This window comes from Lissotriton vulgaris, chromosome 5 (assembly GCF_964263255.1).
Source record: "Lissotriton vulgaris chromosome 5, aLisVul1.2, whole genome shotgun sequence".
Classification (NCBI taxonomy): Eukaryota; Metazoa; Chordata; class Amphibia; order Caudata; family Salamandridae; genus Lissotriton; species Lissotriton vulgaris.
The window spans coordinates 408,166,037-408,191,508 of record NC_141693.1 but is presented as its reverse complement, the minus strand read 5'-3'; positions in this window follow the sequence as shown (position 1 = coordinate 408,191,508).

Here is a 25,472-nt window from a genome sequence, read left to right as displayed (position 1 = left end):
TTTAGCTACTTTTTTAAAAATTATAGATACCCCTCTGATATTACTGGTCTGAGTAGTGGAGACCACAAAGTCTATCCACTTATTTCTTTTAAATAAATCAATCGACTCAGAATTTGTTAAATGAGTCTCTTGAAGAACAATGACCTGCGCATCCAGATCTCGTATATATTGCATGATTTTGTTTGCCCTTGGTTTGGTGCGCAGGCCATTAACGTTCCATGAGAAATATTTTATGTTAATCATCTTCAACATAGATATTTGACAAAAAAGACAGAAGAGAGAGGTAAAAAGATAAGTCTAGACCAACCCATACTTGTCTAAAGCTCGTTACATAGGGTGATAATTTCAGATTCTTACTATCAAGACTATTATATCTTGGCTTTTTGAGGAAATTTTTACTTTTTTTCCACCACCTACCCTAACTATGTGCCATCCACCCTCCCACCTCCCATTCCCTGGAAAACCCTTGCGATATCTAACCGGTGCAATGTCCGGTTGATAGCGCCCCTCCATGAACTCCCGGATAGAAACCCCACCCATTTAGTTGCAAAACATATAAGGTATTAAGACCTAACTAATAGTGACACTGAAATAATTATTACTAATGCAGATGGGAAGCAATAAGAAATCTTAGGACTCAGTCAATGTGTTAATGATTCACGGTCATCTCTCGATTTCTCTGAGTTCTTTGCATAAAATGTAATTAAAAAAAGGGAAAAGGGAAAAAAAAAAAAAGAGAAAAAACATTTTCTCCCCACGAGTTATCAAACAATATAATTATTTCAGTGTCACTATTAGTAATTAATTTATTTTAATTAATTTTTATTTAATTAATTTTATTTAAATAAATTCAAAATTGTAATTAAAATAATTTAATTTAATTAATTTTAAAATTGTACTTGATTTATTTTAATTAATTTAATTTATTTAATTTAATTTAATTAATTTAAAAATTGTAAATAATATAATTTAATTAATTTAATTTAATTAATTTAATTAATTTAATTTATTTAAAGTCTTTTTTTTAAAAACTGAACCCTAAAAATACCCCTGTACCCCAAAACCCAAACCCAGCCCTAAAACCTAAAAATACCCCTGTACCCCAAAACCCAAACCCAGCCCTAAAACCTAAAAATACCCCTGTACCCCAAAACCCAAACCCAGCCCTGAAACCTAAAAATACCCCTGTACCCCAAAACCCAAACCGAGCCCTAAAACCTAAAAATACCCCTGTACCCCAAAACCCAAACCCAGCCCTAAAACCTAAAAATACCCCTGTACCCAAAAACCCAAACCCAGCCCTAAAACCTAAAAATACCCCTGTACCCCAAAACCCAAACCCAGCCCTGAAACCTAAAAATACCCCTGTACCCAAAAACCCAAACCCAGCCCTAAAACCTAAAAATACCCCTGTACCCCAAAACCCAAACCCAGCCCTAAAACCTACAAATACCCCTGCACCCCAAAACCCAAATATACTCCTATACTCATACTTATTTTTAAAATTACTTAAATTAATATATTTAATTTATAATAAAAAAAACATAAATTAATATATTTATTTATAATTAATATTAATTAAATTAATTAAATAATATTAAATAAAATAAAAATAAAATGATATACTTACCTATACTTACGTTGTAATGGCATGCGTTGTAATAGCATCTGCTATGTAATGTCATGCGTTGTAAAGGCATGCGATGTAATGGATCCAGCGTTGTAAATGTTGCGTTGTAATAGAAGTGCGTTGTAAAAGTTGCGATGTAACGGTTGTTTCCCGGTGAATGAGGTAGTCCTGCTAGCTGCCACTAAAGACAAATATGTTATCTAAGTAAGCAGCACTGAAGACCTCCATCCCAGGGCAGGGGCATTTTCCAGTCCAAAGGGCATCACTTTAAACTGAAAGAGGCCCTCTATAGTGAAAAGGGCTGACCTCTCTTTAGCCCCGTCAGTTAGGGCAATCTGCCAGTATACTGATGTTAACTGAACCCTAAAAATACCCCTGTACCCCAAAACCCAAACCCAGCCCTAAAACCTAAAAATACCCCTGTACCCCAAAACCCAAACCCAGCCCTAAAACCTAAAAATACCCCTGTACCCCAAAACCAAAATATACTCCTATACTCATACTTATTTTTAAAATTACTTAAATTAATATATTTAATTTATAATAAAAAAAACATAAATTAATATATTATTTATAATTAGTATTAATTAAATTAATTAAATAATATTAAATAAAATAAAAATAAAATGATATACTTACCTATAGTTACGTTGTAATGGCATGCGTTGTAATAGCATCTGCTATGGAATGTCATGCGTTGTAAAGGCATGCGATGTAATGGATCCAGCGTTGCAAATGTTGCGTTGTAATAGAAGTGTGTTGTAAAAGTTGCGATGTAACTGTTGTTTCCCGGTGAATGAGGTAGTCCTGCTAGCTGCCACTAAAGACAAATATGTTATCTAAGTAAGCAGCACTGAAGACCTCCATCCCAGGGCAGGGGCATTTTCCAGTCCAAAGGGCATCACTTTAAACTGAAAGAGGCCCTCTATAGTGAAAAGGGCTGACCTCTCTTTAGCCCCTTCAGTTAGGGCAATCTGCCAGTATACTGATGTTAACTGAACCCTAAAAATACCCCTGTACCCCAAAACCCAAACCCAGCCCTAAAACCTAAAAATACCCCTGTACCCCAAAACCCAAACCCAGCCCTAAAACCTAAAAATGCCCCTGTACCCCAAAACCCAAATATACTCCTATACTCATACTTATTTTTAAAATTACTTAAATTAATATATTTAATTTAAAATAAAAAAAAACATAAATTAATATATTTATTTATAATTAATATTAATTAAATTAATTAAATAATATTAAATAAGATAAAAATAAAATTATATACTTACCTATACTTACGTTGTAATGGCATGCGTTGTAATAGCATCTGCTATGTAATGTCATGCGTTGTAAAGGCATGCGATGTAATGGATCCAGCGTTGTAAATGTTGCGTTGTAATAGAAGTGCGTTGTAAAAGTTGCTATGTAACGGTTGTTTCCCGGTGAATGAGGTAGTCCTGCTAGCTGCCACTAAAGACAAATATGTTATCTAAGTAAGCAGCACTGAAGACCTCCATCCCAGGGCAGGGGCATTTTCCAGTCCAAAGGGCATCACTTTAAACTGAAAGAGGCCCTCTATAGTGAAAAGGGCTGACCTCTCTTTAGCCCCTTCAGTTAGGGCAATCTGCCAGTATACTGATGTTAAGTCAGATGTACTCAGCAACTTGGCAGCCCTTAATCTGTCCATGTGCTGATCAGCTCTGGGGATGGGGAGAGCATTAGTCTTAGTGACTAAGTTGAGTCCCCAGTAGTCCACACAGAACCAGAGTTCTGAAGTGGTGCCCGGTGGAGCAGCTTTTGGTGCCAGCATCAATGGGCTGGACCAGGGGCTACTGGAGTGCTCATTCAGTCCAAATTCCAACATCTTAGAGGCTTCTTCTTTGATGCTGGGTCTCATTTTGTTAGACAACTTGTATATTTTATTTGTAACAGGGGCTGTCTCCAGTGTCAATATCATGAATATACATATGTTTAAGCCCAGGAGTGAGAGAAAACAGAAAGGCAAACTGTTCCAATAATTGGCAACAGTCCCTCTGCTGTTCTAGGGTCAGGGTAGGGGAGATTTTGACACCCGCTACTGACCCATCTTTTTCTTTTGATGACAGGAGGTCAGTGAGAGGATCACTCACCTCCTCCTCCCCATCATCTGTCACCAGCAGCATGGTTACCACAGATCTATAATAGTGTGGTTTGAGGCAGTTGATGTGGAGTACCCTTAAGGGGTGTTTTGGGGTCTTGAGGTCCATCAGGTATGTACCCCTCCCCTTCTTCTCAATCCCCTCATCAGGCCCAGTACCATAGTCTTGTGGACCCTGGGCTATACAGGCTCCATAGCTCACACTCTGCCCAGGTTAAAATTCCACAGTGTTAGCTGCCTGGTCGTACCACTGCATAATAACTTCCTGGCTAATCTTCGAGTTCTCAGAAGCTTTTTATTTCATAACTTGGCCATCTGGTTTCTGAGGACTAGCATGTGCCTAAAAACTTGCTCCCCCTCTCCTTGACCAGCCTTAGAGGTCACCTAACAGGATGGCCATATAAAGTTCAAAGAGCTAAATCCAATCTCCTTCTGTGGCACCCGCTTGTAGGCAAAGAGCAAGCCTGGTCAGAGGATGTCCCACTTCCACAACATGGGCTCAGTCAGGCCCATAATCATGCCTTTTAAGGTTTTGTTAAATCTTTCAATGAGCCCATTTGTTTAGGGATGGTAGCGTGTGGAGAACCTGTAAGTTACTCCATACTCCTTTCATATTGACTTCATGACAGGAAAATTAGATGTTGGGGCCTCTGTCAGACACCACTTCTTCGGGGGAAACCCACTCTAACAAATATCCCCATTAGGGCCCTAGCCACTGAAGGTGCAGTTACAGTTCTCAGAGGTAGGGCCTTTGGGCATCCAGGGGTATGGTCCAACAAGACCAGGATAAACCTGCTGCCAAAGGCTGTCTTGGGGTCCAAGGGTCCTACAATGTCAATGTCCATCCTTTCAAAGTGGGTGCCAATGACAGGTAAGGGTTTCAGGGGAGCTTTCAGATTAGTCCCTGTCTTCCCACTGGCCTGGCAGTTTAGGCAAGTCCTACAGAATGTATCTGGGAGATCCTCATCCAAGGCCAATAGAAATGGAAGGCAAGCCTGACAAAGGTCCTGTCCCAGATGTTCTGTCAAGGTTATATCATGAGCCAGCCCCAGTAGGAAGGCCCTGGGGCATTGGTGGACTACCAACACAGTTGTTGCCCAATGTACAGGTGCCTGAGGCTCTCTACACAGGAGGCCATTCTTCCACTATGTGAGGTGATCTCCAGAGGTATCACAAGTTGCCTGGGCTTTGTCTTGCTGCCTCATTCCCTCCAGGGCTGGGCATTCCTTCTGTGCCTTCGAGAACTCCTCCCTGGGGTTCCTCCTTCTGCTTGCCATCCAGCAAGCTCAGGCAGGTCACCAAGGGAGCCAATGTCCTCTGCAGTAGCCTGTGGGGTAGCCTCCTCTGACGCCCCATTCATCTGTACTGTGGGACATTCAGGAACTAGTTTCTCTTGCTCTTCCTTCTCTTGGCAGCTGTCTGGGCCATTTATTCAGGCTCCAGACCTCCCTGGCTCCCCACATGGGCAACCATGGACCTGGAGGTCACACAGATTCAGTCAGGAAACCTCAATATTTCCCAGTGTGACCTGATCTCCGCCTCCTTCCAGGAAGTGCGCTCTAGGTCATTCCTTAACAGACAGTCCACGGTAATGGCAGGTCACACAGCAATGTTCCACTGTTCAAAGTGGCTTTCCCAGCTGGCTGCTACTACAACCTGGTAGAATGTATTGGCAAGCACTTGCTCTGAGGAAAACCAAATGACACCTAACAGTACTCATGCTAGCTCCTGTGCCCCTCAGAGCCTCCACTCTCTACCTATTGATGAACCACTGCCTATACTAGGAAGTACTGGAAGACATGTGAGCTTTGGGCACCATCTCCTTATCCTCCAGGGATACTAGGGTAACCTCATTGCTCTCTCCCACACTAATTTGGGCTATCTCCTCCCCAAGTACAAAAGTAGCTAACTGCGGGGCTAGCCCACTAATGAGGGGGTAGTACCCACTTGAGGCACTTGGGATCACTCTTGGTGTGCCCATACTCATAACACTCATAGCACTTGGGACAAATTTGCCAGTTTTCTTATCATGCAAGCCTTTCTTCATGTGAGCAGATTGACTTTGGGACCTTTTCCCCTGAGAACTGTTTTGATGGCCTTGAGAGAATTATTTCTTTTATTTCCCCCCTCTTTCTTCTGGTGGGAACCCTGACCAACCTTTTGGGAGTCCCCCATATGCCTCCTTGGACACTTTAGTGCTGACACCGAGGTCTGCCTGCGCAGCAATTGTTTGGGGGTCAGTCAGCTTGGTATCTACCAGGTGTTTCTGCAGCTCTGTAAAACACATATTGAGCATTGGCACCCTCAAAATTAGGTGGTGCAGCCCAGTAAAAGTATCCTCTTTGCTGCCACTAACCCAGGCCTTCAGTGCCAGGATTAATCTAAGAAGTCAACCCATGACTTGTTTGCCAGTTTGTGGCTTTCCCTGAATTTCTGAAGGCACTTCTCAGGTGTCAGCCCAAATGTTGTGCCAAGAATGGCCTTCTTGTAAGCATACTTGGTCTAGTCTTCCATCACAGGTGTAAGGAGTGTGTTCCTGCCCACCATTGCCATGTAGCTCCATGAGCTACCCAACCCTCAGTACTCCTTTAGGACCTTGTGTACCCTCAGAGATACCTCCTATGCTGAGAACCATGTATCTATATCATCTTCCACCACATAACTGGCCAGCAGATCCTTGGGGATGCAGACCCCACCTCTCCATTGGGGGCTGCTTGTATACTGCCCCCAATATTACTGAATTCCACTTGCTTGGCTTTTATATCCAGCTCCTTGAGACTGAGTTCATGAGCCAGCCTCTTGTCTCCCATCCTTAGATTTCCCAGCTCCAGTCTAAGTTTTCTCTCCTTGCAGAAATCATTCAGCTCCCTCATGATTGATAGGTAGTTGAGATACAGGATTAGCCCCATCGTGGCAAGTTATCACATATGCATCAACAAAAAAGTCACATGTCTGTGAAGGTGAGGCAGGAAACAAATTTGGAAAAATTAAGAAATGAGAGAAAAAGGAGATTTTTTGTTTTAATGATTTCAAATATGGGATGGTAGTGTACACAGAATCAATGTATGGCACTTCACAAACACAAGTCCTACAACTATCATTTCCAAAAAGTCACGTTTAAAAACAAACATCCACAGGGTGATGCAGTCAATCATCAGCCTCAATTGCATTGCCTACTCTACCCTAGAATACAGTTTAGAAAGGGCTGGGGCAAGACTTTTTGTGCAGAGTGAGGCTTGGGGTGCAGTCGCCAATGTGAGCATCATGATTAGATACCTGATAGGTCAGATGGGGCAGCTAACAGAACTCCTAAGAGCCTGAAAATATCTACTGAGTGCCCAGAATGACATCCATGGGTCCTGAATTAACTCTGAAGCATCATCTGAGTTTCCTGACTCTACACTTTGGGGTGGTGCAGGATGGCTTCATGTCATTGACTGCAGCTGTGTCCTATATTAGCGCATGTAATTCGAGGTCCAGCACCATGCGCTACAGCCAGGCCCCAGTACCATCTGCACCTTGCAGCTCCGCAGAAAGAGGAACGCTACTGCTCAAGGAGCCACCTGTCTCTGCCCTTTCCCTCTGTTGGAACTCAGGACATCTCAGTGGCCCTGAGAAGGGGTCATTCATCTAGGCCAGTAAAAGTCAAAACCAAAAAATCTACCACCAATTGCTGTCCTAAGGTGAGAGTCTGGACTATTATCCTCATCTATCTTATAGGCACACATTTCCCATATGCTCATGGTCTGTTATCTGGAAAAGGATGGTAAATTGTTAGCAACATGTAATTTCATCCTCCAATAACCACGTTACCTTATTTCTACAAATCATATTGGGTATCAACTAATTGTGAAAAACATTATAAATAAATTCATTGAGGAATAAAAATATTGTGTCTAAGGACCGACTTCTTGTATTGTTTTTGTGAATAACATATTTGGTCACAACCAATACAACCTCCATATTAAAGTTAAAATGTTTGATAATTAATTAGCCAGGACATACATTACACATTTCCTGACAAAAAAATAATGATAGTGAAATTGACATCAGTACAGTGGCGACCGGCATAGCTCGTGGGTGGTGTGGCGGGCAGTTAGCGCAGTGGGGGGTTGCGCGGGAGGGTTGCGTTTATTAAAAAAACGAATAAATGTGCCTTCGCGCTGGGTCTTGCGTCTCTTCCCCTGCTCTTTTCCTTCTCGGACGGAAGCACAGCCAGGCCCCAATGACAAATCACAATGCTGCAATGCAGCATTGCGATTGATAGGCACCCATACTGCCCTGGCCAATGGTTCGATGCTCAACCAGAAAATAGGGGATTGGGCTTGTTCTCCAGGCAGGCTGTAATGCAGCCTGCATGGAGAATGGTGGAAGTGGGCATGACTGGTTTGGGCATCCCGAGAGGGCTGAACTAAACAGTCATTGCACACTTAGGAGTGGGCAAACCACTCCTTCCATGCCCTGCTCCTAGAGCGGAGCAGCCCCGCCGACCCGCAAAGCAGAACAAAGCATAAAATGATAATAACTTAAAGTTATTATTAGTTTAAGCTTCCACTTCACACTGCTTAAAAGCAGTGGGGCGACGCTAAACTGCCATAGCAGAGGAGCTGCAACTGCATCAGTATGTAAAACAATAGCAACTTTGGTTAGTCAAAATAAAAATTACTTTTTATTTTGTAACCGTAAAAAGCCTTGCAAGGTAGAAGGACATGTCTACAGATAGACCATACAGAGTAGACCCAACATTAAAAAGTACAGATCTGAATAGAAAAATAAAATATGACTTCCAATAAAAGGTATGTGAGGATTCCACCTATTGTGAAGTTATAAAGCCAATGTTCAGTGACAGCTGGCCTTCTAAATACAGCAGGAGTACAAATGGTAGTGATCATCAAATACATTGGGCTGTCCTCATGTTTTCACCAGACATTCTGCTCAGACACAGGCATAAGCTACACACATTTCCACAGATAGGCTACATCTAATGACATCAAGTCTGCGTTTTAGGCCTTGAAGCACACAGACAAAACATGCAACCAGTTCTTTTGATAAAACTCGTATACATAAGCATCACTCCATAGTGAGAGGATGTGTACGACTAAATGAGTCACAATCATCCCACCAGGGGTCAGGCAACTTTCACTGTAGATCTTCCCCAAACCTGTATCTCTGCAACAGTCCAGAAAAATATGCCAATAAGTTGTCAGAGCCCCAGCAGACGACAGGATGAAATGAACTAGGAAGGATTAAAAAAAGAAAAACTAACACGTTATTAGTCTAAGATTGTATGGGCAGTTGTTGTTGATAACAACATTTTTACAAGCCAACATAAAAGGCTATACAACACATCTCATCATCAAGCATGGTCATGAATATATTCAATTTCGCAAAAATATAATAGTCTAAATTCGAATACGTTATTCAGTACAAAAAAAAATGCAATCTAAATGGAAATCTGTTGACTAGTAGTCTATATTGTTAAACAGGATATGTCCATAGGGTGGACAAACAAATATCCCATTTATTACAGTCTCTTATCATCAGGCAAATATGTTTTTTTTAGGTTCATGCCTAAGGTCAGTGCCTGCATCCTCATCACTGTCATCTTGCTTACCATACAACTAACATCCCCCTGGGGTCCTACTGGGAATCGTCATCAGGCATGCTTGGTATACTCCTCTACAGGGCACTGTTGTGAAGCTTACAACAAAACAATCTTGCTTGCAAATCTTGCCAGGAAAGTAGATCATACCAGTCTTGTCCAGCCATGTGAACTGGGCCTTCAGGAGCCCACAAATATGCTCCACAGGACCACTCATTCAAACTTGGGCCTCATTGAAGCGTACATTCCCTGGCGTTCTTCGGCTCCTCAGAGGTATTAAAAGCCAGGTATTACTCTGATAACTCTGAAATACATAGTCACAAAAGCAAGCATAAATAAGTTGTTTGGAGGGGTGCATTTATAACAATACAAATGGCATAATCATAATGGCTGAGAATTACCAACAAGACAGACTCTCCTAGGTGCAAGCCTGACATCTGTTGTGTAATCCAGCTGTTCCACAGCATCAGTGAGCCATGTGTGCAATCTGGAAATCTTGCATAGACACCTGTGATGTAGTGACCCGCAATGCCAACCATCAGCAAAATGATGGAGTGGAAATGCTTTATATTGTAGTAAACTTGTGCTCAGTCATGAAGTGGCACCTGTGTAACGTGGGTTCCTTCTATAGCACCTGCAGTATAACAAAAGGTGGTGGCTGGGAGAATTGGTGCGCACAATACAATATTGGTACAAAGTATTTTTTGTGAAAGGTGAGTAAATACTGTCCATGTATCTTGTTTTTTGGTGCTCAGGAGGAGGGAGAGCCACCCGATCTTCCTTGGTTGGAAAAGAAACTTCTCCGCAATACTTGCAAGATCCAACATTTGGCCATTTGAGTGTTGACAAATTCTGGATCTTGCGATATGTATTTAATGAACTAGTACAAAAAGGTTATTTTCTCAATTTTGCAGATTACTGATTCGTTGTCTGGATATAGTACCACCCATTTCTCTTGTGCACATTTGAGATTACTTTTGAGGGTAAGCCCCCTTTCCTTTACAATATGAGGTGGCCATCTATAATTGAAGAAGTATGCAGTGCACATCTAACTATCACCTGTCTTGGGTTTAAAAGGCACTAGTGGTGAACTTGCACTTGTACAAAACAGTTGGCTTTGGCACTATATATTGTCTTACTCTTTTATTTATAATTCTTTACTTGTGCCCCAACACACATTTTCACTCCAGTATTTGAAATAATGACAGGAATCCTTACGGCACAACTTAGGTGATGGACCCTAGTGATTGGATATACTATTATATCCCTCCTTACGCTGACTTACTTGATCTTTCCCCATTCTTTACAATGCCGTTATCTTTGTGTTTCAGCCCTGATGAAGTCTGATGTTAAAATTTAAAATAACAGACAAAACACGTGTTGGCAAGGCAAAGAACTTAACAGACAAACAGCAATGTCAAGTGTTTGGATGCTCAAATAAAGGACAGTGGATACTGTAACCATTACACATCATTGATTCAATGAGTGCTCAGAGATTTTTTTCTAGCCCCTGCAGTATGTTGTATGCCTCACAATCCATAGAACCTGACCTCAACATTGCTCAGTAACATCTGTTAGAAATGCAATGTAGTTATTCATGCGCCCAAGCATTGCATCCAGCAGAAAAAAGGTGATTGAAGCATTCCATTAGTATCACCCACTGTATACTAGAAAAAGTCAGTCAAGTGGAAATGTAACATTACCATAAACTTTGCAATAGGAGTATGGCAGTCTGAAGTCTGGTGTCGAAACAATTAGGAATGCAATTGCTGTTCCAGTGCCTCCATGGTGTTGTTGATCAGCCTGTACTTCTTAATGATATGTCTTTCCTACATGGGCTGTAGTTCTATATATGGTTTTAACACATGGTCATTACATTGACATTTCCCTCTCTGTCTTGCATGAGGTAGATGATGGACATATCTGCAAAATGTAGGTGCAATGTCTAAATGATTTAAGTACACAAAAATTAGATGGACACATTTGTAAAAAATAATTATTTAGCCAAATGTGGAATCGCAGACACACAGACCATGACAACAATATGAGTAATTTAACTGACTTTAGTTACACTCGCTAATATATCATAACCAACCAATGTAACTATATATATTACTAAATAAGTACCTCCAGAATCACACTGAAATACAATGATTAAATATATGTTAAATTAAAAAGCTCACATTTTAACTTTTCAATATTTATGTGTTTTATTGACACATATGCCATTTCAACATTGATATATATTTTAGTTGAAATCTGTCAAAGCTGACAGATATTACACAGCATAGAGGGGAAATCTAGTGATTGTCATGGAGATGTTCTAGTTGCTATTGACAAAAGAAATTACACAGATACTTCTGTCAATAATGTACGAGCAGTCCACCATATTGTCAGTTATACTTGATACTGACAATGATGGTTTTTGTAAACAAACCAAACATTGCTGATATCTGATGTATCCACCATGTAAATGTAAATTGATAAAATGTAAATTGATACTTGTATAGTGCACTACTCACCCGCAAGGGTCTCAAGGCGCTTGTACGAATACCGCTGTGGAACCCATCCTGGCTTTCCCTGTGAGGTGTCCACTCCTGGGCACCCCCAAGGTGGAGGCCAGGCATCCTTAGCGTTGTGGGGGCCGTTGTGGAGATTAAGCAAGCTATTGCCCAGAGTTGCAGAGTGGGACTCCATGATTGGAATAGGCACCGAGGCGAGAATTATCAGGTCCATGGAATTTTGAGCCCAAGACCCACCGAGGCGGGGAATTGAACCCTGGTCCCGGGCTAGACCTCTGCATCAGGGTCTGCCACTCTAACCATTGAGCCACACTTCTCCACTCCATGGATGACAGATTAGTAAAACATGGTTGCACCTAACTTTTCCGGCAGCAGGAGTCCAGCTAGTCCACAGTACAAGTGTCGGTTGACAGAAAATCGGGTAATAATCTTTAAGCCTAAGAGGTCACTTACCCCCTAACCACTATCTGTAGCAGCCCTCCTCTGCTGTTGCTGCTCAGATAAATCTGCTGGATTCTGCCACTCCAGGGGAATCAGATATTAGGGGCCCCTGACCAACCACAACCCCCTATATGGTCCAGCAGAGAGGCAGGTTAGCTAAATACATGCAGTTTTTTCATTTTTGTTGATAAATTGGAATAACTAATATTGTTATTGAACTGACACTCTGCACCTAATGTTTACAATGCACACCCGCTCTGATAAAATTGACACCAACCCTCTTGTCCCTTAATGTAGATTTTATACACAGGATACTGCAACACAAATGTTGTGCATTACTGTGTGTCACATTTTAGTTTGGCAATTTAAAATGATATTTGGGTTACCTGGGAACATTAAAATGAAAGAACCCTGGGTGACGGTCCAGCTTGTCCAAGTCAAAAGACATGCCTTGCGACAGACCCACAGAGAAGTATTATTTGTAATACAGATCTGATCAGTACATTACTATGACAAAATTACTTGAATTTGGTCCACCAGGATTTCTGACATAATCCCCTCCCTCACCACGACTGTTGGAATAACAGCAAAAAAACTCAAAATAAAGGTAAAGAGTAGCTACTCTACCAGATATGTAGAAATATAAAGCACTACTCTGCAGGACAAGTGGTAAGGGCATGCAGGGCATCTGTATGGAATGGGGATACTTGGAGGTCACCCAAGGCAATACTAATCTAAGGGGCACGTTGAGGGATGTGAATGGTGCCGCAAAGCATGTCATGTTTTGCATTGAATGTGAGGACGAGGCGGGTTGCATTAGTTATTTAGGACAAGTCAGTATCTGAGCCAAGGGTGGCTGGCTATTGGAGTAAACTTTGTGACAACCATGGCAGTGGGGACACTTCTGTTGGAAAGAGCACAGTCCACTTGACTTTAAAGAAATAATTCATAAATGTCATTTTGGTGTACGGTGTACTCCATCACATTTTAGATGGAGTACCATCTCCATAAAAACCATAGGTCCCAAGTTAGAGTTTGGCAGAATGGTTACTCCATCACACCATAACGGATATCCCATTCACCTTATTAAGTGCCACAGTATGTAATGCACTTGTAATCGGGATGATGAGAAATCTGTTGTGTTATAACGGAATAATCCTTCTACCAAATAAAAATCAGGTCTAGAGTATGGTAGTTAACAGCATCACATAACATTGAGTGATGTCCTTCATATAGCTGTTGGCTGTCACTGACCCCCCCTATTTCGGTGCATTCTGGCAGTTCGCACCGTTACACAGTTTAGAAAATACTGATCTTATATATAACCCTTTTTTCAGTTTGGTCGCTGAAATACTTTGTGACAAACGTGACAGTTATACTGTCCATATTACAAGTGCCATATGATATACTACACCACACTACAACTGTATTTCATTGGATAGTATATCCGTCACATTAGTCACACAATCACAGTAAGCCAGACACCAACCAGTAAACCATGCCTGCACAATGGGTTCAATGTCAATATTGACAATGCTTTACACATTTTCTGACAGTAGCTTTGCATGTTAACATGCTAGCAATATGTGTACTAACATATGTATCCGTGGGATACTTAGCAAGCACGATTTAAAACCAATAAATAATTTGTTATATATTTTGAACATGTATGTGCTTCTCCATTGCAAAAATGGAGGGTATCCCATACGCTTTATTCCATGTAACATATGAAATAATGCACTTGTAAGGTGGCAGCTGAGCTATCTGCCACTTTACTGATGGAGTATTGCTTCCACCAAACTTGAAACTACACCCTTCATTAATTGGTTCATGAGGCCTAAACTCCTGTGATGCAGGGAAAAGTATTGATAATTCTCAGATCTCTAATAAACATGTGTGTTGCCGCTGTCATGCTATCTAATACTTAGTGACATGTGTAGTATCCTTTGGCCATTACTTGAGAAGATGCTTTTAGTAGACATCAAGGTCCTGGGCAAGTTAATGAGCAGGCTGTTGTCACAAATACAGGCTAGGCTTTTTCACACACACAGGTTTTGTTTGAGGTAAAGTCCATATAGTAATAAAGTGTGATGGCAGATAATTACAAATGTGAATGCATGGCATATGTGAGGAATATACACCAGACAGGGAACATCCCTGTCACTAAAAATAAAAATTCATGTTATTATTATGGACCTGATTTTGAGATTAGCAGATGGGATACTGCTTCACAAACATGGCAGTATCCACATCCAATGCATTATAAGTGTATTACAGTTGCAATATGGTGGACAGGATTTACATGACATTTATGACGGAGTTTCTCATCCATTAAACTCTAAAGATGGCAAAGTGTTTTTGTGTCTCAAACAATTCTGAATATTTTCTAAATGTTAGCTTGCATTAATACTTTTACATAAACCTATTTGGGCTTAATTTAGAGTTTAGCTGATGGGTACTCTGTCACAAACGTGACGGATATCACATCCTCCTTATTACAAGTGCAATAGGATAAAAAGCACATGCATGAGAAAAACTGGAAATTCATCATGTCTCATGAAATTAGGAAGGAGAATATGTCTGCACATTCCAGTCCTTCCAATAATCCAACATGCTTGACTTAGTCCTTGGCATCACACTCCCTAGAGTGTTAACATGCCACAAAAAAGCAAGGGGCTGGGAACTGCACATTTTTTGCAAGCTTTGGCTATAAACAGATTGTAATGCTTTTAAAGTGTCTTAGATAACTGGATAATTTACATTGTTTTCTCAGGCAGCAGCACACAAGGGAACAGGGCAGTCTTGACCCTATATGGGGATTTATTTATGAGCCCCTTGTGCTACCGGCGCGTCACTTTTTGCGATGCTTTGGTTGTGCAGGGGCCTGCTTTATATTTACCAGGCAGCAATAAGCCATTTTCTTTTGCTTAATGCTGCCTTGTAAATATTGTTCCCTTTATCTCAGTTTTCTGCGTTAAAGGGGCGTGCAATGGGTGTTTTGGGGGACGTTCCTGCCCCAGATGTATGAGAATCGTAACTCTGAGGCAGAGCCAAAAAATTACACCTCCCCAGGGGGGGCATAAGTGAGGCACATACAGGAGAAATATCTTTATTTCTCCTAATTTTTTCCTTTTTTTAATATGTGCAGCATCCCTTTCCTGCACAAAAATAATCCTCCCCGTAACATAGGCACCTTTGCATCATGGTGCAAAGGTGCCTGTGTTGGTGAATGGCAGCCCATTGTGCCCCAGTGCAGGGGAAAAGGACAGGAAGGCGCATATCTCTTAGATACAGTGCATTCCTGCCCGTTTCTTTTACAGTAGGGCAATCCAGCAGGAAGGCCTGCGGTGCTGCCCTACGGCAAAAACTCATAAATGAGGCCCAGGGGGTTTTAGGTTTGGCTTGACAGTGCAATTGTCAACTGATATTTTAACCTACACTAATATTATCCTACAGTTCTTTTCTTCAATACAAATACATATTCATTCCCATGTTGTTTATTTGTAATGCTTAACACTGCCAATGCTTGTTTAATCTATTAACACCATGGGCCTCATCTACTTGCACAGCACCGCAAGCCATTTAGCTGCGCTGTGCTTCTCCATTTTCAAAGCACAGGGATGCGTCATATCAACAACAATCGACTCATCCTGGTGCTTTGCCCTGTACTGGCGCACAATTGGCTGCAGTGGGTCAACACAGGCACCCATGCGTCATTTTGCAAGGGGGATGCAGGGATGATCGTTTTTGAGCAGGATGGAACGCCTTCCTGCACAAAAATAATAATTAATGGCACTTTCCTCTTTGTATATGTGCTGCTGAATGCAGCACGCCTAGAAAGAGGAAAACAGGAGGGAAAATAAAAGTATTGCTCCTCGTTGCGCCATTCCTACGTGCACCTTAGGAAGGCGGTTGATTCTGACGTATTCACAGTTTTACAAAATATTGTAAATCTGGAAAAGCGTCAAGTTCCATGGATTTTGCATGGCAACACCCAAAGCAACACCCATGGAACGCCCCCTTCACGTAGAGTAATCTGTGAAAGGGGCCCATATTTACAAGGCCACGAAAAGTCATGCAGGGTGACTTTACGTGTCCTTATAAATATGAGAACCTTATAAATATGCTCGTGCATCAAAAAGAGTAACGCTTTAGCAGCGCAATGGGCTCGTAAATAAGCCCCGATATATTTAAGCTGTTCTCGCCACAGGGACCCTCTGCCTACTTTTATGGAGGCTTGTTAAATGGCATACATATACATCTCCTTTTTTGTACAAATATTACCCCCATGCGATAGGTTCGTCCTAACCACTAAGGCAAACAACTCTGTAAAATGCAAACAAGGCTAATACAATAACGTTCTTTTTGTGTCACGTGTCAGTTAACCGTATTTTTAATATATTGTATGAGCATACTTTTTCTTTCATATGGGGAAACCATACATTGAATCAAATGTGGTTTAAGAATTTTTGTAAGTAAATCATTATGACTTTCACTGTTTCATTTTTATTTCATTCATGTAATATTCATGATTCCTTAAAAGGAGGAACTGTTTCCAAAAACAGTTGTTTACATCTTCCCAAAAATCTCCTTGCATGCTTGCGCTTATTTTAAAACAAGTTGTGAGAGTACATTATTGATGGTGGAGATAAACATAGGCATGGTACTCAAAGCACCTACTTAACGTCCTTCCATATCACTTTCTCCCGACGTCACATCCTGCCCCATCTTGGTAGGATTTGAGAGAAGGGAGGGTTTGTTCTGTTTGCTTGTGACCTGAATATTGGGACAAATGCGTACATTACTCACTGTCATGTCACTTTATATAATACCACTTCTTGCCCATTGCCTGGTGGTATGTGGGTAAGAGCCAGGTTGGCCTGGTTTGACCATTTTTGGTTCCGAAGTGGGGATAGACCATCTACATTACTTCATGCCATTTCACTTCCTAACCTCATTTAAAATCATGTCCCTTAAATTACATGCTGAAATGTGGATATGTTATTGAGGACTAGGCTAACTCTTTGGGACTTGAATGCTTAATTAACTGCCTATGCCACTTGCCTGTTATGCCCATTGTTCGAGATGTCAGTTTCTTTGCATTGTCTGGAGTTTGATGCTTGGAACCAGATGGTGGGCTTGGGTGCTTAAGTAATTTCCTGTGCATTGAATGGTTATGTGTGGGGGTGGAGTGGTTTTAGTACTTGGAATTTAGATGTTAGCTTTAGCTGCTTACATCAATTTGTGTTATGTCAATCATGGTGCAGGCTATGGATTAATGACTGATAAAACTTATTTTTTTAAGTTTAAAGTGAACGTTTATTAAAACAATTTGCAAGATTATGAATTAACAGAACATAAAAAATCATTACAAATATAATCATGAATCATGAAAAAAGAAAGAAAATACAATAAAACACCAGCAGAAAAGACATAAATGATAGCACTACGTAGGACAAATGCAAGATAAGCAGTAAAATATTCCAAGAAATAAAGCATAACATCATAAAATAGAATAAGAATTGGTAACAAAAACTACATCTTGGAGGTTTAGGTACTTCTCCAATTCGGGGTTTATGCGAGCTGGTAGTTTGAGCACATTTATCTGGAAAATGTGTGATTTGGAGCCATTGAAGATCTCTTTTAATAGCCAATAAAACAGGATGTATGTAAGTCCTATCAAGTCTATGGTGATAACATACACCATACCACCAAGCTTGAAAGGAGATTTGAGATCTGTGAAAGGATGAGCACAGGACCAACATTTGGGAGAAAGTGTGTGATCTAATTTATGAAGTCTGACAGGTGTAATAAAAAATCTATTATAGATAAAAAATAATGTTTGTGTTGGGTTATCCGCTCTAGAAGACTTTCTTATTTTAGACCAAATCTTATTCCAAATGGAAGTGGGAAAAGTTGATTGTAAATCTATTTCCCAACACATTTCAACGTCAGTTTTATCTCTATCCCCAGGAATTAGAGTTATATGTTTATATATTTGAGATGCAGAAGAAAGTGTATCTAATAACTTGCGAAGAGGAGAAGGAGAAAATGAGGGTATTTGTTCGGCAGAACGTGTGTGATATGTAACTTGTGTTACTGAGTTGAGTAAACTATATTTATTTTCATATGATGTCGGAAGTGAAAAAAGAGTTTGGGCTTCAGCAAAGGGAAGACTGGAGCCATCTTGATATAGTTGAGATACTTGTTTTAATCCTTTAGAATGCCGGTCTTTCCAAACAATAACTTAGATATTGATCTCAATCAAAACATTATACCAATTAGAAGAGGTTAAATATGTCTTCCTATATATTTTGAAGGACATCACAATGGGAGATGGAATTCTGCACGTATTCTTGAAATTTGGAGGAAAAAGACATTCCAACAAAGAAAAGGGAGTGAAACAGGATTTCTCTAAAACAGCCCATAAAGGTATAGGTATATTACCGTTTTCTTGTAATAAAAAAGCTGAGTGCTTAAGACAGAATGCCTGGTAATATTTGATGAAGTCTGGAAAATTAACACCACCCAAAAGTTTTGGTTTTTTAAGTTTACGAAATATAAAATAAGATAACTGGAACTAACATCATCTTGATGGAATCAAGACGACCACACCAGGATAAAAATAAGGGATTCTAATGAGAGGTAAGATCAGTTAATGTTACAGATAAAGAGTTCAAGTTCAAAGTGATAGAATTTTTAAAGGAGTCGGAGAACAATAATCCAAGATATTTAATTATTTAAAGTTAGATTCCAATGAAAAGAAGCTACACTGAAATCAGCGTGGAAACATAACTTATTTAAGGGACAAATTTCACGTTTATCTTCATATAGGGGGTCATTAGGATCGCGGACGGACTTGAGTCCGTCCGCGACCCCTGAGTAGGAGGGAACATCCGCATGGGCTGCGGCGTTCCCTCGGTGCAAATTAGGATGTGACCGCCAGGGTGGCGGTCACATCCTCTATTTTTAACATTGCGGCGGGTGGGGCTTCAAGCTGCACCCGCAGCAATGTTAAAAATGCACGCATTGCATTTGAATGTAGAAAGTGGCAGGCACCGCCCATAGGTACCCCCCATGTGCACCCCCCACCCCCCCTTCATCTAGGGGGCCCGCAATGGGCCCCCGCAGTGAAGTTACACATGCTTTTCCACGGCGGAAAAGCCGCCGCGGAAAAGCATGTTTCCAAGCCCATCCCAATCTGGCTGACGGTGTCTGAGAGACACCGTCACCATATTAGTGCTTTTCCGCCGCGGTTGTAAGCCAACCGCGGAGGAAAAGCTGCGGACGGAAACCAGGACCCACCAGCCATCCTAATGTGGCGGTGGGTCTTGGTGGGTCCGCAGAGGATTTTCCGCATCCTCTAGGCCGGCGGTGGCTTCCGCCGGCCCGGAGGATGCGGAAAATCCTCCATCCTAATCAGCCCCTTAATGTGTACCCCGAAACCTTTTCAAAATGATCTACTTCTAATAAAAAAGGCAGGTAAAGATGATTGGGGGTGAGACATAAATAACATAATAAGCTGAAATTTTAAGTTGAGAATTTCCATATGAAAAGCCTTTAATGTGGGGGTTAGAAGAAATCTTTATTAAAAAGGTTTCTAAGGCAAGAATAAATAATAAAAGGGAAGGAGGCAACCCTGATGTGCCCTCTATGTAGAGAGGGATCACTGACATAATATTGATTACAATAATATAGAATTACCAAAATATCAAGGAAAAAATATAGAATACAAAAAAATCGAATTCATATCTACAAACAGGTAAGTACAAAAATATTGAATCAAAAATAATGTTTTAAAAAATATAGTTAGTCAAAATATCAATTTTTTTTAAATGTCTTAAAAAAGTAATTTAAAATTGATAAATTAATAAATATTTTTAACTAAAACATACTTAAAAATACTTAAATAACCTTAAAATTATTAAATAATTAATTTATATATATATATATATATATATATATATATATATATATATATATATATATATATATATATATATATATATATATATATATATATATATATATAATATTAATAAAAAATATACAATATTTTTACCGTAGGATAGCGGGAGGGTAAAATTTACTATTACCACTCCAGTGAGTGCAACAGTGGGGAAAATGTTGGATAGCGTAGGGGTAAAAATTACTATTCCCACTCCAGTGAGTGCAACAGTAGGGAAAGCTTTGGATAGCGTAGGGGTAAAAATTACTATTACCACTCCAGAGAGCGCAACAGTAAGGAAAGCGTTGGATAGCGTAGGGGTAAAAATTACTATTCCCACTCCAGAGAGTGCAACAGTAGGGAAAGCGTTGGATAGCGTAGGGGTAAATATGACTATTGCCACTCCAGAGAGTGCAACAGTAGGGAAAGCGTTGGATAGCGTAGGGGTAAAAATTACTATTCCCACTCCAGAGAGTGCAACAGTAGGGAAAACGTTGGATAGCCTAGGGGTAAAAATGACTATTCCCACTCCAGAGAGTGCAACAGTAGGGAAAGTGTTGGACAGCCTAGGGGTAAAAATTACTATTCCCACTCTAGTGAGTTTAACAGTAGGGAAACTAAAGATTTAATATATTAATAAAAATAAATTAAATACAGACCTGGGGATCTGGGTTCGAGTCTCGGTAATAAAGCCAAAACCTCCTGTGATTCTGGGTAAATCACTTAATCTCCCCGTGCCTAAAATTAATGTGTTACAAAAGGGGGTGGTGATGGACGGAACATCTGAATCAATCAAACACACACACCCAGTCAAAAGATCTGGGTTTAATCCATCACTGTTCTTTAGCCCACTCTGCCACCCCAGTTCAGACATGGCTATATGCAAATCAGTCTGACCCTGTGCCTCATGGGAACAGTCCAGCCCGAACTGCCAAGCCATGTCTTCCCTGGACCGGAAACAAGCTTCCGAGGACCGGTTTCTGGCATTCCAGCCGTCTTCAGCCCGGCTTGCTTGAATCTAGTGGCAAAGTGAGCAAGGGACTCACGGCTGAGCATACCCTGCCACACTTATGGCAGCCAAAAGTGGTACAAAAGGGGGTGGTGATGGACGGAACATCTGAATCAATCAAACACTCACACCCAGTCAAAAGATCGGTGATGGATTAAACCCAGATCTTTTGACTGGGTGTGAGTGTTTGATTGATTTAGGAATACTAAATCTAAAGTGACAGGGGCATGATCTGAGATCAATATAGATCCTATATCAGATTTAACAACTCTCTGAGTAAGTATGTTGGAAATAAAAATATAATCTAGTCTAGATTGAGAAAAATGTACAGGGGAAAAGAAAGTAGATTCTTGAAGACTGGGGTTACATAATCTCCAAGCATCGATAAGAGATCGTTGGGAAAGAGTTGATGTAAATTGTAAATGTATGTGAGAGAGTATGAATTTGGATTTAGAGTGTCTATCTAAGAGAGGATAAAGAACCATGTTACAGTCGCCACCTACAATCAAATAATCATCAAATTAGATAATACTCCTGGCCAAAAAGACTTATCAGGTGTAGTAGGTGCATATGAATTAAAAATCATTACTGGAATCTTATCAACAAGCAAGGAAACGGAGACCCATCTACCAGCACAGTCTATATCTTGAGAAAGCATTTGTATATGACGACGCTTGTGGCATAAGATAGCCACCCCATTACGTTTTCCAGACCCTGGCGATGCAAAGATGGTTTAACTTAGCAATTTCTTTATCAACAATGTGTATTTCTTGCAACAAAACAATATCTCCTTTTAAAGAAGAAAGATGAGATAAACCCTTTGACGCTTAATAGGAGATCCTAAACCTTTAACATTCCAGGAAATGATTCTTATAGTAATTTATCACAAAACATTAACTTAAGAACATTAACATATATGAAAATAACTGGAACTGGTGCATTATCTGAGCAATAAGAAAAGTAGCATAACAGATCATTTTGAAACAGTAAGAATAAATTACAAAGACTTGCAAATAGGAAAACGAAAAGAAATAACGAATATAAGTTAAAGTAGAAATAAATTGGAAAAGGAATAATATACATATTGCTGTTTTTTTTAAAACACCAGATTAAGGAGAGAATAGACGAGACGTATAGAGGTAATTGATAAGAAAGAATAAAGGAAGAGAGAGAGTAAAGGAAAAAGAGAAAAGTTAGAGGAAAACCATACAAGGAAGAGGATCATATAAACAAAAAGATACTAAAACCATATACGAGATACAAAAAAATGACATACCAAAATCACACACAAAAGTTGAGGGTGGTGGAGCCACAAGGGGGATGGCACATCAACCGGAACTCCACTGACGAGAATAGGAGAAAATATCACCAAACGGACAGATAATCACACGAATGAACAAGAGGGAGTTGAACCTGATGAGAAAAAAATAAAGTAGATTATATATAAAATAGCAAATGCATTATAAAAGCCAACAACCAAAGCATTTTACCCAAGCGAAAAGACATAGCAACATTAAACACCAAAACTTGAAACGTCCATGTCTTCCTGTCTGCAATTTTCCAAAAATTGTTGAAGCAGGCGGGGATCTTCATATGTTGTAGTCTTATTTTTATATGTGACTTTAAAGATATAGGGATGAATAAGGCCAAATCTGGCATTGATATCACGTAATGTTGGCGTCATGTCCAAAAATTGCTTCCTTCTATCTGCTGTGGCTTTGGCACAATCCTGTGAGAAGAAAAGATTCGTACCTTGCCAAGAAATTCTACCTTTGGTCTTTGCTGCTTGAAAAACTCCCAGCAAATCTGTATATTCCAAAAAGTATAGTATCACTCCTCATAGTTTAGCTGATGAACTTGACGAGTGTGAGACATGACGCAAGCGATGAACGCGTTGGATATTCAAAAGTGGAGAGTTAGGAATGTCTAACAGTCATGGGAGGAAAGATTGAAAGAAGGAGAGCGGGTTGGTACTTTCAAGTCCCTTTATCAAGCAGTAATGAGAAGATTATTACGCCTGTTGCGATTTTCAAGGTTTTCAACCTGTTTCTGAAGATTTGAGATTTGCGACTGCATTGATGAAACTTGAAACACAGTAGACTGGAATTAATCCACTTTATTCTCCAATTGAACCACTCTACCTTCTATATTAGACCATTTGTCATCTAATTGCTGAAGACGTAAATTGGACTCCTCCATTTAAGGTTTAAGCACTCACATTTCTTCCAAGATTAACTCAATTGAAATAGGAGGAGGAGATATTGTTGGTGAAGGAGGATCCTGTTTGACTATCTTCACAGGCGATTGTGTCGAAGTGCCTGGTAGCATTGATAATGTCTTATGAGTGGGTAACGGAATATTAGAAACAGGTGGATTTGAAGAAATCTGACCAGAATCCACCATATTATCCTGAAGCAAACTGAAAGGATTATAGTCTGCCACCTGTGTAGAAGACATTGCTTTAGAACGCTGAGCAGACTTTGTCTTCCCCATACATGAAGGTTACATAGTAGTGAAAGCCAAGAATTTAAGGGGGAGAGTTGTGGTATAGTAAGTATCTTTACAAGAATTGTCAAGGAATATCAATATCTAACGCATTCCAAAAGTCAATGGAGAAAAGTATTGAGAACACATTAAAAACACCCTCATTAAAAATTATGAAAATACTGTAACAAAACATGTGTTTCTTATGTCTAGAATCATGTTGCCTCATTCTGTGAGGAGATTTCCCGCTCACGGCAAAAACAAAATGGCGGAAGTGAGTTTCAAAACCCTTGTGTCAGCACATAAAAGATAATAATACAATGCTGCTTACCGCAGGACCCCCACAAGTAGTTTCAAATGATGGACGGCATATTCATGGAGGCAGTAGTTCTCTGCCGAGCCATTCGTCATGGCGTTGAGCGCCGAAAAAGGAAAGAAGACTCCCATCCCGTTTCGGAGCTCATGAGAGAGCGGCCATTCCGCTCGGCGTCCAAGCCAGGCCCCCCAATTGATGACACTTATGATTAAGTGAGCTAAATCCTGGATTACAATGCAAGAATTAACCCAGAAGGAGGGGCATGTCCAACATATTTAACACCCTACCGACTTTTCAGTTAGATGAAGGATATCACAATATACGCCTGGTGCTGCAGTTTGTATCTTCATTTTCTTGCATGCAACACTAAACCAATACATTATCTTTGATAATATTTAGTTTTTCCCATATTATTCTGATTTTTATTGATGGCGCTTTTCAGCAGAGTTTGTGTTGTGTCAATCTTGAAAGTACAGGGTCTTATTTACAAGATTTTGCCGAAAGGGAGTGCTGCTGGCCTACCTGCAGTGCTGCCCTACGGCAAAAGAAAAGGACAGGAATGCACCATACCTATCAGATATGGTGCAATCCTATCCTTTTACCCTTTGCTGGAGCACAATGGGTTGCCATGCGCCAATGGCATGGTGCAAGGGTGCCAGCATTGCAGGGATTTTTGTGCCGGAAGGTAAACGTTTGTGCACAAAAACAATTATAAGAGGCTTTTTCCTCTTTCTATGTGTGCTGCTGAGTGCAGCACACATGGGCACGCCCCTTTAATGCAGAAAACTGTGTTAAAGGGAACGATATTTACAAGGCAGCATTAAGCCAACCAAAGTGGCTTAGTGCTGCCTGGTAAATATGGAGAAGACCTCTGCGCCACTGGAGGGTCTCAAAAAGTGACGCTCCGGTGACGCAGCCTCATTGTTAATGAGGCCCGTAGACTTTGAGATTGTTGCTGCCGGTTCTTGATCTGCTCTCTATCACTCTGAGTTTTAGCTGCTTTAGTACTTTTCATTTGTTGTTTTCTCTAAACACTTCCTCAGTATCACAACATTTCAGTTAGACATGCTTGTACATTTCAAAACACAAGTCATAGATTATTGTGATAGCAGGTGGGTATCTACAGCTGCTAATTAAAAATATATGAAAAGGGATTTATGATGACTGTCTAGCATATGATTTAGAAATGTTGGAATTTATTTTGGAGGTTTACAAGGACAGAGATATTATCGGTTAAAGATTTCTAGCTCCCTATTCTATGTGATGGTGTGCTTGTTTCTGAGGTTCTGATTATACCCTGCTCTTCATATAAGCCATGACTATGGCAGAAGACCTCTAGTACGCCAATACTCTTGCCTCTAGTCTGAACCATGTCATTTAAATATGACACTC